The sequence below is a fragment of the Podarcis pityusensis genome (assembly GCF_964106645.2).
Source record: "Podarcis pityusensis genome assembly, chromosome: 6".
Classification (NCBI taxonomy): Eukaryota; Metazoa; Chordata; class Lepidosauria; order Squamata; family Lacertidae; genus Podarcis; species Podarcis pityusensis.
The window spans coordinates 91,687,184-91,704,744 of NC_138030.1; the positions used below are offsets into that span (position 1 = coordinate 91,687,184).

A 17,561-nucleotide genomic window follows, 5' to 3' on the forward strand; every position below is an offset into this window, starting at 1 on the left:
AGATTCTACTTTTCACAGAAAATTTTAAGTAGGTGAATAAAGGCATTCAAGTTCACAAGCCTTGGTAATTTAACTTAAAAAGGAAGCAAGTATTCCCACTTTATTCAGGTGGTTTTGAGCTGCATACCTATATTTTCAGGAGGAAAATTACAGCACTCATGTGACATAAAAGAATAGCAGGCTAACAGTGCGAGGTGATGGCATGCTAATGAGGAGAGCGAGTGGGGGAGCTAATCGCTTTTCTATAAAGCACCCATTATGAGTGGCTCTGATAACCTAATAGTGCCCTATTCCTGCTTCTCATTCCTTAGCAACCACAGCTGCCAAGCAGATTGGCATTCCTGTGCGATAGTTTCCATGACAAACAAGGATGGCAAAAGGCAAGCAATTGATTATTTGAATGCCTCAACACCCTTTCATACTTCAATGACAACTTGTCGGGTCCTCCAGGCAAAGTCTGCGCCCTCCCCCCTTCTTTGTCACAAGACTAGAACAAAATACCCACAGCAGGAAGTATAAAAGGAAGGTGGCCGACAAGCAGGTAGACAGTCTGGAGGTGCATAGTTTAGACTATGAAAAGCAATGATAGAGTTCTGCAGCCATGTCATTCCTTCCTGTAATCTCCAGGTAAGATGTGAAGCCTGGGACTAAGCAGAAGAACCCCACATTGTGTCTACACTGCATACACCCCAGCTTTTGAATAACTGATGCTTGAGTGGAGAGCTGCAACAGTGTGGGTCACTCCTATTATGTGGTTTGGAGTGATGCAAGTTACTGTGGTGAGGCAGGAAGCATCAACACTCATGAGGCTCTAATATCATAAAGGTGATGTAAGAACTCAGTTCCCGAAAGGTAAGTTACAGATATACTAAAGGAACCCAGCAGACCTTGGCTACATAGCGGGTGGCGCTGTGGTCTAAACCACTGAGCCTCTTGAGCTTGCCAATTGGAAGGTCAGCGGTTTGAATCGCTGCAACAGGGTGAGCTCCCATTGCTCTGTTCCAGCTCCTGCCAACCTAGCAGTTCAAAAGCACACCAGTGCAAGTAGATAAATAGGTACTGCTGTGGCAGAAAGGTAAACGGCATTTCTATGTGCTCTGGCTTCCATCACGGTGTTCCGTTGTTCCAGAAGCAGTTTAGTCCTGCTGGCCACATGACCTGGAAAGCTGTCTGTGGACAAACGCTGGCTCCCTCGGCCTGAAAGCGAGATGAGTGCCACAACCCCACAGTCACCTTTGACTGGACTTGACCATCCAGGGGTCCTTTACCTTTTTTACCTTTTATATAGCATTCAATGAAAAGAGAAGGACTCTCAGAAGCTGGCTGAAACAAATGTTCAATCCTTGCCTGACATTTACTTAGGTTTAAATGTAATTCCAGCGCTACACGTACGTTACGTAAGGGCCAGAGCTCATGCTTTTGCTTTGACTGTGTAAATGTGGATCTCAATTCCCAGTTGAAAGGAGCTCAAACAGCAGGGCTAAACAAAAGCCTTTTTTGTCTACCCTCTCCCTTGCGATTCCAGTCACAATGAAGATTTTTAAATCACAGAAGGAGCCTATGTAAGTACTGCACACAATATTGTGGAGGGTGGGGTGATTTTAAAAAACTCAATACTCCTGTCAGACTTGGAATATCCCCAGTTTAGGGTATTCCACCATTCTTCATCAGAGTTTTCTTTCAGCAAAGCAAGCGACTCACGTATATTCCAAAGAAAGCTTTAATAATAAAGAAAATGGTAACACCGTAACATACCGTCTGAGAGAAACTAAAACAACATTGTGAGGCAAGAAGGACAGTTGGCCTCTCTAACTGAACTGAACTGAACACTCGAAGGGAGGGGCTGCTTCTGGAGCAGAACATAGAAGCCCCACCCAGATGACAGTCATTCTACTATTCCCCCACCCAGCCCCGCCCAGATGACAGACATTCTACTATTCAAATTAGACCCCAGTGTTTTTCTTACACACAACTCCAAGCAACAGAAGTTCAACCTGGAGGACTTTGGGGACAGGAACAGAGGGGCCACGACCAGTGATTTTATTCTAGAAAAAAAGGGCAGGTACTCACCAGCAAGCAGGGGGGCCAGCCCATGGTGGGGAGGAGGTGAAACCTGGCACCAATGCTGGATGGTGAGGGCGGGTTAGCTGTTTGAGACCCCTTGCCCGTCCATCCACCTACTGGGGCACTGCCACTCAGGTGAAGAACCTGATTTTGGGAAGGAGGCAGCAGAGTTCCAGGATCCTGTCAGAGCACCTCCTTCTCTAAGCTGGGCAAACACTTCCCGGACTTGGGGAAGGAGGTGCAATGTTCTGATGGGGTCCAAGAGCCCTTCTGCCACCTTCCCCCCTCCCGAAGGGTGGCGATACTGTGTGCCGTTGCGTACCGCCAGAAAAAAAGTATATATCTCCTCTCCCCACACCTCCACTCTTCATGTGCATGACTGGAATCGCATGAGGGGAAACAGGGCTATGACGATTTCTTCCCAAAACCAGCAGGAATTGCTGTCAGAATTGAGAATACTGATCTGGGTAAGCGAATGGTCTGATCCAGTATTAAGCAGCTTCATGTGTTCCCATCACTAGCATGCACTCCCTGACAAATTTCCCCTGAAGGAATGCAGTCGTCAACTGATTCAGTTTAAGTGGGGAAGCAAATAAATAGGTTTAATCAAGAAGCAATAAATGAATGAAGAGGATGAATGGGCCAACGATGCTTAGAAGGCACTAAACTCAACACACTCAGATAAGTTTCAGTTGTCCTTCTGGCAATAAAGCTGCTAGCACCTTTGCAAAGCTAAGCAGGTTCAGGTATGGTTTCGAACCATAAGGGGGACCATGTGTTGTGATTCTTGCATTGTCGGGCATCGGACTAGATGACCCCCGGGGTCCCTTTCAACTCTACAATTCTGTACCTTTCTGGTTCTATAATGGACTCCTTGTTGCACAAGGGGACCTCTCAACACATTTTAACCCACTAACACAGCATCACAAAGGAATCTTCAAAAGTTACTAGCTCTTTTTACTAGTCATAAACACATGAACTGCTCACACATTAGCAGTGCTGAAAGTCAGCAACAACCTGAAAGGAAAGAACCATCTTTCAAAGTACAAAATATTTCCTTGTCTGGTCACTTTGAATTTTATTTTCTTTTATTTGTGCCACAGGTGCTCAAAAAGAGGGCAATTTTAATCCTAAACTAATGGATCTCTGATGACTATAAAGTAATATGCAGGCAGTCTGCATACAGGGAGGTAGGAATCACCCATTTGCCATGGACTGACCACTTCCTGGTGAAGTTTGGACTCGTATCAGCTGACCTACCCTGCAAATGTGAGGGACCAGTTAAGATGGCCCATCCTGGAGACTAATGGAAACAGATGGATACCTGAATGCTCTGGGTGTTCCTACAATGGATAGAGTGAGTGATTCTGCTGAGGATCCTGTCTCGCTGTGTAATGGTGGGATGATGAGGGCCATTGACACAATCCTTCTTATGATCGTTCTTTAGCATAGTGGAGCCCAGGAAGCTCCTGGGTTACTTTAGAGCTGCAGGTGATGAAACAGGCAAGAAAGGACTGGAGCAGGTGGCATAAAACTTGAAGCCGGCAGAGCACTTGCTAGGGCACATAACTGCACCTACCAAGTAGCAGCTGAGGCAGCTAGGAAGAGGTTTTTTGCTGCTTCCATTGCATACATACAAACACATACACACACACACACACAGGAGAATGAAATCATGACATCCAAAGCACTCAGATCTCACCCTCTGTCAGATCTATGTGGCCTAGAGCTCATCTTATAATTTTCTGTTCACTGGGTCCATGTTTATCATTTTCTGGGGAATAATTCAAGAACAAAAATCAAAGAAAGGCATTATTTGATACTTAGAACCAGTGCTTTTTTCAGGAGCTCCTCAAAGGTACGCAGGACTGGCACCTCTTTTTTTCATCATTAAAAAGTGTGGCAGTTACTGTAACAACTTCATGGTGAGTACCGGGACCTATTTTTCTAGAAAAAAAGCACTGTTTAGAACTACTAAGGAAATATTGCTACTCTTCGCAGCTGTGCCAAGTTCTTACAATATCCAAAACTAAGATCCTCTAAGCATGGATATTCAGAATAATTACTTTCAGGTGAAGGTACTATACTAACAGCCAAACAGCAGACTAATCCTGAATGAAGGCAACAGAACTGCAATATGTAAAAACCTCCACCTCACCATACTAAGATTTCCAAAGCGATGCAGAGATTTACTAATGGATACATGGTCTGTGAACATTTCACTCATCAATCACCCTAACCTGCCATCAAAGTCTAGACTCAAAATATGTTGGCACATTAGAGCATTTCACAACCGAATAATCCTGTCAAAATCCATTTTTATTCATCTATTCATGATAGAAATGTTTGGCTTAAATGAATGCAATTTATGCATCCTACAAGGCTCGGATCCCAGGCACACTCTCTTCCCTTGTAGCCGAAATTTGCTTTGGATAAAACAGGAAATTTACACAGTGATCGATTGGAGCGCAGAAGATCCTGTGGCTCATTATTTCTAGAGGTAGCCTCATTACTGCGACAACCCATTACAATGTCTTTTTTATTTTACATCCTAGGAAAGTTCAGACCTGGAGATTTACAGCACCTTGAGATGACTCACAGCATTATAATAGCAATAAGCACCTAACTTACTTTATTTGTAGTACATTTTAAAGCCAATTAAAGGAACATTAAACCATCTCTCAAAACAATGTCACATGGCACAAGGTGATGTTTTTGTGCTGGCTACAATTCAGCAATTGAAGAAAGACCTACAGTAGCACAACTAGTTTGCAACTCATGAAACGTGAGTTCTCTGTGTGGTTTGAGGTTGGCACTGGGAGAGAACTGGCCTCTTGAACCTTCAACAGATGCACAGCAGCCAGAAATTCAATGGGTGAAGCTTTTTCTAGTATGGAAATGCAGTTACGGGGAAAGCTTCACCTATTGACAATATGCCTGCCTTATTAACTTGTGTGTGGCCCTCAATTCACTTCAGGTCCTGCACCCCACTCAGACAGGAGGGTAACGATTTGTATATAACTGAAGGTGTTGGAAATTTGTATCCGCTTTTTTTTTTAGTTTTTGGAAATTTGTATCCGCTTTTGCAAATGGGGAAGAGAATCCAATCCATACATTGTACTGGACCTAGAAAACTATGTTATCACTGCTCACCACAGGTGAAAGAGACTGCAGACAATAATACTGGAGGGGGGAAGGGCGAGAGAGGGCACAATTGCCTTCCCCAATGCACTGAAAGATTTAAAAGGTAGGCTAGCCATTGTCCAGACTGAGATGGGGCAAAACTCAAATATGAGTACAGCAATATGAAACGGGCAATTTATGTATCAATATTTTCAAACACAGCAGCCTTCATTTGAATTCTTTTCCATTGCAGGAGTTGGACTTGGGTCCCTTCCGACTCTACAATTCTACTATTCTATGGTTTTTGTCAAGTGCCTGAAGCAGTTTATTTAATATCTTTTAAAGCTGATTGTTGACAAGAAATAGTCAGCAGGTATTCTTTTCAATCTATGACAACAGATCTTCCTACACGCACTCATTCACACTCTGATATGGATTGACAAAAGCAATTCAGTTGAAAAGTTGTCGCTGGTGTCAACAATGACAATTGAAAAACCTAGAACTTAAAAATATAGGCATAGCTATACGGAGACAGATTATCGGAGGGGAGGAAGGCAATAAACCCCTGCTTAAAAGGTGAATGTTCACAGTTGCATGAAAAGTGAGGTGGTGAATGCCAAAACGGTGGAGGCAAAAGAGGATCTTGGAATACCCAGAGGCTGGGAAGGACTTGCAAAAGCAGATTATGGAGCATCAAGTGTGCGGAAGATCCTGAGGAATCAAGTGTTGAAAAGCCATCGCCTCTTAAAACATCCCAGTCGACGAGCCATAAATCTCCAACTTCCCAAGGGCTCAACTGTCAATGCAAAGAAATAGAATGGCTGACATCAGAAATCTCCTTCCCTGCACAAGTGCAAAATAACAGTTGGAAGCAGATAAAGAGATTGGGAATTAAGAGCTAGACCAAGAAAGAGAAACAATTCAGTTCCCTTTTGGGGAACAAGATTTTCTATTTCAGTTCTTCTCCTTTTCTTTCTTCTACTGTTGTTGATGTTGTTGCTACTTATTTTTCCTATTTTTCAATTATACACTGCTTAATTGTATGTAAAACCTTCAAACAGATTACAAAATATATACAATATACTGTACATTAAAATTGCCCCCAAAAATCAAAGTTAAAAACAAGTTTCAAAAATGAGGGAAATAATCAATAAAAATAATCAAAAGTTTACATTATAAGCTGAGGTTACAGCTTAAAATACGTGTCAAGTTTATGGCTTGCCTAAAAAGAAATGTTTTTAGCTGGCACTGGAAAGGATGCAGCAATGACATTTGACCGAAGTCAATTGACGTGAGTTCCATGATTGTTTCATATGCTTCCTAGAACTGTAAATAAATTAGAAAACAAATATCTGAACACAGGAAAAAGTGTATGCTAAAAGAGCAGTAGGCTAGAATTCTTCTTAAGGTGCTAGTTTTTTGGGGGGTGAGTACAATGAGAAGAAGGGACGCGGGTGGCGCTGTGGGTTACACCACAGAGCCTAGGACCTGCCGATCAGAAGGTCGGCGGTTCGAATCCCTGCGACGGGGTGAGCTCCCGTTGCTCGGTCCCTGCTCCTGTCAACCTAGCAGTTCGAAAGCACGTCAAAGTACAAGTAGATAAATAGGTACTGCTCCAGTGGGAAGGTAAACGGTGTTTCCGTGCGCTGCTCTGGTTCGCCAGAAGCGGCTTAGTCATGCTGGCCACATGACCCGGAAGCTGTACGCCAGCTCCCTCGGCCAATAAAGTGAGATGAGCACTGCAACCCCAGAGTCGGTCACGACTGGACCTAATGGTCAGGGGTCCCTTTACCTTTACCTTACAATGAGAAGGGGAAACTAGTCAACTATTCCATCAAAAGAGCATAAGAACATGAAAAAGCCAGCAGCAGCAGACCAGTGACCCATCTTGTCCAGCATCCTGTTCTCACAGTGGTCAGATGCCCATGGGAAACCCACAGACAGGATTCGAACACAAAACCACTCTCCACTCCTGCGTTTTCCAGCAACTGGTATTCACAAGCATTGTTGCCTCCAGTCATGAACACTCCCAACTGCAAACTGAAGCGTTATAACTCAGAAATACTGTAGGTTTTACCACCTCAGTAACAACAACACCCAGGGCAGGCTATTCAATCAACTATTTGCTGAGACTGAAAGGAAGAAGAAGAAGAAGAAGAAGAAGAAGAAGAAGAAGAAGAAGAAGAGTAGTTTGGATTTGATATGCTGCTTTATCAGTACCCGAAGGAGTCTCAAAGCGGCTAACAATCTCCTTTTCCCTTCCTCCCCCACAATAAACACTCTGTGAGGTGAGTGGGGCTGAGAGACTTCAGAGAAGTGTGACTAGCCCAAGGTCACCCAGCAGCTGCATGTGGAGGAGCGGAGATGCGAACCCGGTTCCCCAGATTACGAGTCTGCCACTCTTAACCACTACACCACCACTGGCTCTTTCCCAGCCAGTTTTGGGTGACAATAGTTAAAATGAACCGTTAGCTCGTTCCACCCACATTCTGCCAGCTTCCTCGCAAAAAATACCATTGGAGGCCTTGTCAAAGGCTTTACTGAATTCAAGATACACTATGTCCACAGCATTCCCCGATCCACCAAGCCTGTAGCATCATCAAAAAAAACAATGAGATTTGTCTTGCATGACTTGTTTTTGAGAAAGCCATGCTGAGTCTTAGTAATCTACTAGCCTTTTACTCTGTTCTGAGAAGGTAAACTAGCATTAGTAAGTTTTCTCTTGAGTTTGATGTCAATCACTAATTCAGTTCTTCTATATAGTTGTCATTTGTTTCCCTTGTAAAACATACTTTGTTTCTTAGTGTTGTTACACTTCCTCTGAATTGCCACTTGAAAAACAGACATACACAATGGGCCATTCACATTTCATAGTCCTCACAATATTTCCTGAAGGAATTAGCTTAGTGAATAAGCTGTTGTTATACTCAATCTGGTGTTATTCTCTTGTGAGACTTAAACACATTAAGAAATAATTGTTCACAATAATTACTTCAGTTACAGACCATACCCTGAAAATGCAATAAGAACTCCTCTGGTTCCTACATTTACATCCATCATTTTAAAGCAATTAAACAATATGATTAACACCTGCCAGGAGGCTCGCACCAATTGAGAAAGTTGCAAGTGCTAATATACAAACCAGCATTGCGTATTAGACTCTCGAACAACACTATTCCACATGTCTTTGAGTGCCATTTGTCTGCTTTCTCTTTCTGAGCGAACAAAATGAAATAAAAATTGGAACATGAAATAGGAACTGGAAGTAGAACAGGAGTGTAAGGAGACAGCAATTTCTATTCTGGGTTTGTCGCAATCAGCACTTTCCCCATTTCTGCTGCCACTAAACAGCAAATGTGGGACCTTCTGATGCAAAAATCATGCACCTGACCGTGCCCCCTTCTTCTTACTCAAAATTGCTTTGTTAGTGAACTATATTGGGGTTCACATTTCCATGGTCTCATGGTAAAATGAAAATACTATATTGCACTACCTAGCTGTTGTGAGAGCATTATTCCCAGCTGGGAAGAAAATGAATCACTCCCCCCCCCCAAAAAAAAACCCCACAAAGAACAAAAGAGGACCCAGCTTCCTGCAGGCTTAATTATACGTATAGATAATTCAGAAATAATTACTACAACTTAGAGATATAGTAATTTCACTAGGGTGGGGTGGGAGAGAGACTGTGACCACATAGACTGAGTGCCTCCTCCGTCTGTAGTTCATATCACACTGGTCCTAAAGGATCTACATTGGCTCCAAGTATGTTTCCGAGCACAATTCAAAGTGTTGGTGCTGACCTTTAAAGTCCTAAACAGCCTTGGCCCTGTATACCCGAAAGAGCATCTCCACCTCCATTGTCCAGCCCACACACTGAGGTCCAGCTCTGAGGGCCTTCTTGGCAGTTCCCTCACTGTGAGAAGTGAGATTACAGGGAACCAGGCAGAGGGCCTTCTCAGTAGTGGTGCCATCCCTGTGGAATACCCTTCCATCAGATGTCAAGGAGACAAAGACTATCTGACTTTTAGAAGACCTCTGAAGGCAGCCCTATATCGGGAAGCTTTTAATGTTTGATGTTTTACTATGTTTTTATGTGTGGGAAGCCGTCCAGAGTGGGAGAGAATGGACAGCAGGAAGAGAAGTGAGAAGGTGAACTCAGTCAATGAGGAGGACTGCTGAGGTCACACACATTCTTCAAAAAACAAACAACCTGGAAGCAGGCCTGTGTTTTAGATAAAATAGCAGAAACCACATGTAAAAATGAATCAATGCACAGAGCAACAGTTAATATGATGCCCTTGCCAAAAAAAAAAAAAAAAAAAAGTTCTTCAGTGATCATTCTGTAACATGTTAAACTTAATTTTACTTTGTTTCCCGTAAAGAAACAACTGCTTTAAACATATGGTGCAGAGTACCTATTTCTATACAAGCATTTCATGGAGAAGATAATTATAACATGTATAGAAAACAAAAATATTTGCTACAGTAGATGCCTAGAATTTAATGAAGGTCTCAGTTCAGACCAATTGATGAGGCTGGTTTTTTTTTGTTGTTGTTGTTGTTTTGATAGCTGAAAACTGAAGAAACAATTGTCACTGTTCAGTGGTGTATGTCTGAAAAGAAACCAAATTTATCTCATCTCACAAAATTCACCTGGGACCATCAGGGATGTTTACATACGAATCCATTGAAGTCTGGAGCCTACAACATACACAGTCAATTTTTTGTTTGCTTCCGTGCGACATCTACATCCCTCAGTTCTTTCTTCTGCCTTATTGCTGGAGGTTTCTATAGGAGTATATCTCTTTTCATTAAATGGCATTCAGCTTAAATGCCAGACATAGCAGCAAGTGCCTTAAAAACCCTGGCAGGCCATATAAACACTTTGGAAGAAGACACCTTGTGCTAAAGCAGAGGTTACAATTCTATTGTATCCTATAGAAAAGGCACAACGTGTTCTTGAAAGCAGAAAGTTCTCTTTCCCAATGAAATTAAATAATTTAAAGAAGGAGATGAAGAAGGGGAGGATGACAGGGAGCATGAACAACTATGTTTAGCAATGTTCAAATTACCTCTGAAAAACACCATGGCAGATGGGATCCTAAATATACCACAACACCGGAGAGCCAAAGAAAATGGGTGTTTTCTCCCCTTTCAGATTTTTTTACTAATTAAATTACAATGCGGTCTCTCAAATAACATGGCTTAGATGTCTCTCTTTGAGAATTTTTTTTTTTTTTTTTTTTGCTAAAAACAGTCTTGCACTTAATTTTTAATGGCTTTTAATGGCAGGCAGGTGCTCACATCACTTAGCAAAAATCAGAATTGTAGCCTAGGTAATTACCATCAACGTAAGTGGAAGGGTCTGCCAAGAATGCAAAATTTATCCCTGGAAAATAGAAACACTTATTTTCGTGGTAATATCTAATGCACGCGATATGTTAAGAGATGATCGTACAAAACGCTTCAAACTTTTCAGCTCAACCTGAGGTTTAACTATCCTGTTGTATTGCTATATCTGTAATAAGAATGTCATTTCAGTCCTTTACTTGAGCACCAAAGTAGCAGCAGCATAAACATGAATACACAGGGCTTGCTACAAGTTAGCAGCCGCTGCTTCCCAGTCTACATTAGAAACACACACTAGCACAATTACCTCAGTCCAGAATCGAAGCTTGGAGGTTCAAGTCCAGGGAAAGGTACAAACGTGGATCCACAGGGAACTAGTCTGGGGGACATGATGCTTTTCTTCTGTGTTCTTCTGAAGTGAATTCGGTTTCTGCTCTTTCACTCCGAAGTATGAGCTTGAAGAGGCTTTTCCCCACGTTTATTGGGATATATTTACCTCCACAGTCTTTTCACGTTTTGAGTATAGTTTTGCTTTTACCAACAGCTTGAAACTCAAGACTGCTCAATAGACTATTAAGGGGATTTTTTTTTTTTATGAGGCAGGAAGGCCAGTGCGTTGGTTAACGTGATTATTTTGCAGAGCCCTGCACAATCATTAGTACCAAATAAGTTGTCACAGAACAACATTTTGTTCTTCCTGTGCTTCTTTGCCTTTCTTGTCCCCTATATGATTTATAAGCTAGGAGGAGTACATAGTCCTTAGGCTTATTACATTATCAAAGAGGTGAATTTATACATTTATTAAACTTTATTAAATTTATTCATCACTTCCCACAACCAGAGGAGGCCCCGAAGCAACTTGTAGAAAGAAAAGCAAAACAATGACCAGATGTAACAATGTATCCAGTAAAACAATACAAATTTACAAATGGTTTTCATTTAAAAATGCTTTGTAAAAAGAAAAGAACCACCCATAGCCAGCACAGACAGGAACATCAAAAGTAGCCACTGAAAGCCAGAATATTATTGTGCACATAAGTAAGTTTTCACATGGTGGAGGAAAAAAAGAGCAATTTTGACACTAGCCTAGCACAGGAGAGCATCCCAAAATCAGGAGCAAGGGAGGGGTACCACAGAAAGGTCTATTCTCTTTAAAGGGGCTATCGGTGAAGGACGTCAGATCACAATCCCTGGATCAGAGTAAACTCTTATGGGGAAAGGTGATTATTGAGGTATTGTGGGCCTGAGCTAGGAACAGCCTTTGTATCGCTTTGTGAAGAAACAAATGGGAAACTAGTGCATTTGGCTAGAACTGGAGTTATAAATTCAGAGTGGCAGTTCCAGGAAATAATCTGACCGTGCCTGCCATTTCTGAACCTTGTTGAAAACAGAGGCCAAAATACAACCCAGTATCGTAATCTGCCTTTGAGGTTACCAAAGCACAGATCACAGAAACCAGGCTATCCCCATACAAACAGGGTCACAGCTAAGGCACCAGCCCAACCTTGTAAAGGGCATCCCATGGGGACAACAGTAAATCCAAGAGGAGCTCCAAGCTGTGCACCTGCTCCTTCTAGAATGGGATTCCAGGAAGAAAACAGTTGCACTTCAGACAGAGGAACCAGCCACTAACAATGTCTCTGGCTTAGAGCTTCATCCAGTCCATTGTCAAGGTCAGGTATTCATGATGCACTTCAAAACTCTGGATGACTTCACTCAGCAGTTTCAGGTAGGTGTTAAGCAGCACAGTAGATAGGATTAAGCCCTGCAGAATCAACAGTGGAGGCTTCAAAGAGCCAAACAATATTTGCAGAACAAAACCACCACCAGTATACCCTTTCCCTGTTCTTCCTATCAAAATTGTTTTCAAAGGTAACTGTGCCCCACTGCTTTCCTCTATTCTACCAGGTTTATGTTTTGTTGTTGTTGTTTAGTCGTGTCCGACTCTTCGTGACCCCATGGACCAGAGCACGCCAGGCACTCCTGTCTTCCACTGCCTCCCGCAGTTTAGTCAAACTCATGCTGGTAGCTTTGAGAACACTGTCCAACCATCTCGTCCTCTGTCGTCCCCTTCTCCTTGTGCCCTCCATCTTTCCCAACATCAGGGTCTTTTCCAGGGAGTCTTCTCTTCTCATGAGGTGGCCAAAGTATTGGAACCTCAGCTTCACGATCTGTCTTTCCAGTGAGCACTCAGGGCTCATTTCTTTCAGAATGGATAGGTTTGATATTCTTGCAGTCCATGGGACTCTCAAGAGTCTCCTCCAGCACCATAATTCAAAAGCATCGATTCTTCGGCAATCAGCCTTCTTTATGGTCCAGCTCTCACTTCCATACATCACTACTGGGAAAACCATAGCTTTAACTATACGGACCTTTGTTGGCAAGGTGATGCCTCTACTTTTTAAGATGCTGTCTAGGTTTATGTTATGCCCCCCTATATCTGCACTCTTTTACACAAGCAAGCATCCTACCAGGCTTGAAGTCTTTTAGCATCAGCATATAAAACTGTGTATCTTTCCAAATGCCTTTGTTATGTGTGTTTTACCCTACACTGCTTTGGCCTCTCTGAATTGCTGCCGTGAGCCTCTACATTCTCCTCCATTTGAACACTCAGAAACATTAGACCCTCTTGCACCCTCATCCCTCGGGGATGATTTGCTGAGAACCAGTCGCTTCTCATCTCCTATCAATTAGTTCAAATAATCTGCCATCTTCTTCTTCTTCTTTTCATTTTAAGTACCAACACTTAAGACCCATCCCGATTCAGGCGTGATCTGTTCCTTCTGTACAGGCAATATTGATCCAACATGATTGGTTTCAGTGCTATTTTTCTAGAAAAAATGGAGCTGAAACTCACTAGGAATGTCTCCCTTGTTCTCTTATAATGGCAATGGCACCCACCTGAGAGGTGCCAGAACTGAGCTCCAGCTGAAAAAAAACCCTGGTTGGTTCAAGAATTAAATTAGATATTTCTAGAACCTTTGCAGGCATCATAGGACTGTGCCCTAAATAAAGTATGCATGCAGAAATAGTAGCTGCACAGTTTAAGAAATGGCAAATAAATATATATACATACATATGTATGTGTCTGTGTGTAACGAGGACTATGTTACAATTGACTAAATAGGCAGTGCCATTTCTGGGGATCTATTTGACAAGAAATTAAAAACAAGCTGTAGTAACAATTAAGATAAATTGTATTTTAAATGCAAGTAGTCAGATAGAAAAAATGTCTAAATTGGATCTGTAGCAGCTATGGTCGCATTGTGCCGATAAAAATTATAATCTTACCCCAGATCATTGATACTTCCAATAAGATTAGGAAACGGAATCAACTGAGAACTTGGCAGAACTTAAATTGCTCGATTTAAACAGAACATAAAGAGATCTAAAGGCATTGTAATAACAGGCATATGACTGAAGTTTATTTTCTGGGAGAAGAGGGATCTGACTGTGCAAAATATTAAGTTATGCCATAATGCTAACAGTATCCAGTAGATATCAAAATGGATAAGTAATCCAGAGAAAGTTGGCATCAATACTGAACAGAAAACAACCAAAAAGTTTTGTTGCAGACAAATTGGAAATCTGAATTTAAGGAAGTATCTTACTATTAACATTTCGAAGTACCATACAGCCCATTACAGCATCAAAGATGCCAGTCACGCAACAGTCAAAGTTGGAATATTACAGGAGATCAGAGAATAAATGTTTCAATGTCATTCAAAACACAGCAGAAGGAAGAATCACAACAGAAGGAAGAAAAAGGGTACCCAAATAAATGGAAAGATGGAACTGTACATTTGCACATGTCGTTATTGCCTACTGTATTACTAGAAAGCAGAATTTTCAAACTCGAATTGTGTTTTATAGGAAATGGCTAGTGCTAAGACAATTTGAAGCCCATAAAGAAACAGAACACAAAACTACTGTTTTCAAATCCCATTTCCAGAAGAAGAAAAAGCTTTTGTCTATCTATAATAAGAGAAGTGTGCTTACATTTAAATTTTGATATTTTAGCTCTGCACCCTAGCATTATACATACTGCACTAAGTGCCACTAACAACTCAATAAAAACATTGATTATGAAGTTTCAGTCATCCAGTGGACTTTGTTAAAAGGGGCAAGGTTAAAGGGATGAAGCATTCAGGAAAATACACGTGTGCAGTGGTGTAGCTGGAAATCTGAGACTCTGGATTTAAGACGTCTTAATGGCTTAGGGGGCTCTTTGTGTAGTCCTTCTTTGAAAATGTAGACAGTCCTCCTGCATTTTAGGATGCCATCCAGTTCAATCTGCTGATCTCCTACCCTGACACAGCTCCTGCACATATGTGTATAAAATAGTGTGAAATGATCATAAAATATAGACCATTAGTCCATCTAGATCAGCACTGCTTGCTTTGGATAGCAGAAGTTCTTGGATGCTTCACCAATTTTGCTATAGCGCCTTCTAACTGAACGTACCAGCAGTCTTTCCCAGTCCTGCTACCCAATATCTATTTATCAGCACAGGATACTCTTGACACTTCCTGCATGCAAGACACAGGCTCTGGCATCAAACTACAGCCTGTCCCCATATGCCCTTATTCAGGTGATAGGACTTGTTCACTGCCAAAGTAACAGGCACAGCTTCATTTTAATCAGACTGCTTAATACAAAATCACCGGCACACATGCAGATTAACTCCAAACCACATGTATACAAATGAAGCAATGTTTGGAAAAAGACACAATGCATATTTGAATTTAGGGGCAGCAGTAGCTATGCTGGACAGTGACTGGAGAATCTGATAAACCCTGTATGTGTTAGATCTCTTCAGCATGCAGTACGACTCTCCAGATCGTGGCATGTGAAAACTCCCACCACCATTTCAAGCGCTCCTTGAGAACAAGCTCAGAATAAAAATCATGTGTTTCGTCTTAGCTTCACAGGAATCCAGATGGCCATGTGGTTACATTGGCAGAGGCTGATCTATTTCATTCAGCATTATCTTGGGAAGTCTATATAAGCAGCAGCAGAGAAAACTGAACATGAATCCAAAAGTGAAGCCTGGGAGAAGCTTCATTTCATAGCATCAATTTTAGGAGAATCGTTGACATCCATTTTCTAGCCAACATTGTAGGCTGGCTGCAGAATATAGAGAGATTTTCAACTCAGTTAGTTACTCTGGCAATTAACTGTAATCACTATTGTCAGCTCAATACAGAAGTAATTTGAGAATGCTAGTTTCGGGTTCTGCTGCAGCAAATCCATAGCTTTCAAAGTGAGATAAATGCTGTACTGTGTGGACCAAGCTAAATGTTTCATGCAAATTCATGTATGGCTCCAGATATTTAATAGTAACAAAGAGCAGTCTGAAGAGGGTGCAGATTTGATCGGAAGAGTAGTCAATGAGGAGGAATTGCTTAATCTTTTTCTCAGGGACCAATTTTCTAATTAAGATCACCTCAACTTGCTTCCCCCTCTCCCAACATACACTCACAAGACGAAAAAGATTTTTGACAGAAGGAAAAACAGCTTGCCATGGGTGATGGTGGTAATTTTGAACTGTAAGAAAACACCTCTCCCCACCTAGTCCTTTGCTCCCAATGTCAGCCTCCCTGGATTTATATATTTTCTTCTTCAGTGAAAACCAGTCTTGAAAAATATATACAAAATAACCACTTTGGCCCCAAGGCAGAGGAATGCGAAGAACTGGCATCTTTTATTCATGGATAATATTCCCTTGTTTAAACTAGCCACAGCCAATGAATTTGTTGGCTAAGAATGGAGAGGTAATTTTTCCATTTGCAATGGCCAGCACCACACAGACAAACATGCACAAGTAATATATAGGAAGACTCAGAAGAGAAGAGCTGGACAAAAAGGCATGCAAATCTGAGGCAGAATGCAGCATAGCAGTTCACCGCTGGATCCCAAACAGAAAACAAACCCATTGGGATACTAATGCTGTAATTTAGTGCATACTTTCCTGAAAGTAAGCCCTACTATCAATGGTTATACAACGCAATCTTAAGCACCCATGCAAAAATGCAATTAGTATAACCATTCCTGTTTATACTTAATGGAAACTAAAACTACTAAATTTGTGCTATGTTAGTACTCTGTGTTTCCTTGTTTTCTTTGCTGCATGCATGAAACACGTGCACACATTTATAATGTATGATTATATGCCATTTTGGATACCACTGTCAGACAACTGCTGTAAATCAAGCCAATTGTTTGTGCTTAGTTCATCAACATCTCCCATCAGTTAACAATAATTACGCACCATTTAAAGCGCTCTTTCATTTATTGCAAATTTCTTTCAACAGACCTTTTTTCCCCAGATGATGTCCCATGGTCTTCTGGAAACATCCAGGTTTGATTACTGTAATGAACTCCACATGGGGCTGCCCTTCAAACTGAACTGGGGCAAAATGCTGCAGTCTGGGTGCTAGTGGATATCCTGGAGTGTTCAAATATAGCATCCATTCTGAAAATATTACACTGGTTTCCCATAGTCGTCTAGGCCCAATTCAAGATGTGAGTGTAAATACTTCAGGTCCTAAACAATCTAGGCCTCAAACATTTAAAAGAATGCCTCCTCTCATAATGACCAGCCCAACTGTATTGCAAACTCTGGTTGTGCTATGCATGCCCAATAAGATTCATGAGGAACGGGCCTGTGGGCCGACTCTGTCTTTGGTGGCCCCTCTTCTGTGGAACAACATCTCCCATTAGTCTATCTAGGTTGGTACTGTCCGCATTGACTTCAGGCAGTGGTCTCTCCCCCACCTACCTAGTCAGGTGCACTAGGCATTTAAATTTACAGTATGTTTCTAGTTCACTCATAACTGACTTCTGCATTTTGATTTATGCTCTTTATCAAGATTAGAACCACAGGCAACCATGCCGTCCATGTCATTCTCAAAAGGTTATGCTACCTTTTCCCTTTGTGGACATAATTATGAAAAGGTCCTCTTTAAGTTTCATGGTGCTCATGTAGCAATAGACAGTGGGGCAGGGTGTGAGGAGAGAGATAC

General features: G+C 41.8%; 2 protein-coding genes across 9 annotated transcripts in view; one reads left to right on the forward strand and one right to left on the reverse strand.

Annotated features, from left to right (window-relative positions):
* Positions 1 to 17,561, reverse strand: part of KCNT2 (potassium sodium-activated channel subfamily T member 2) — a 236,073-nt gene that overhangs the window by 157,483 nt on the left and 61,029 nt on the right. Inside the window, exon 1 of one of the 8 annotated variants that reach the window (XM_081012067.1) lies at positions 1,756 to 1,862. The exons of the other annotated variants lie outside the window; for them this stretch is intronic. The gene's annotated coding sequence lies outside the window, so the exon portion shown is untranslated. Of the gene's footprint in view, positions 1 to 1,755; positions 1,863 to 17,561 lie in introns of those variants that run through there. 8 annotated transcript variants of the gene reach the window in all.
* Positions 1 to 17,561, forward strand: part of LOC308480537 (sterol O-acyltransferase 1-like) — a 308,289-nt gene that overhangs the window by 58,106 nt on the left and 232,622 nt on the right. The window lies entirely within an intron of this gene.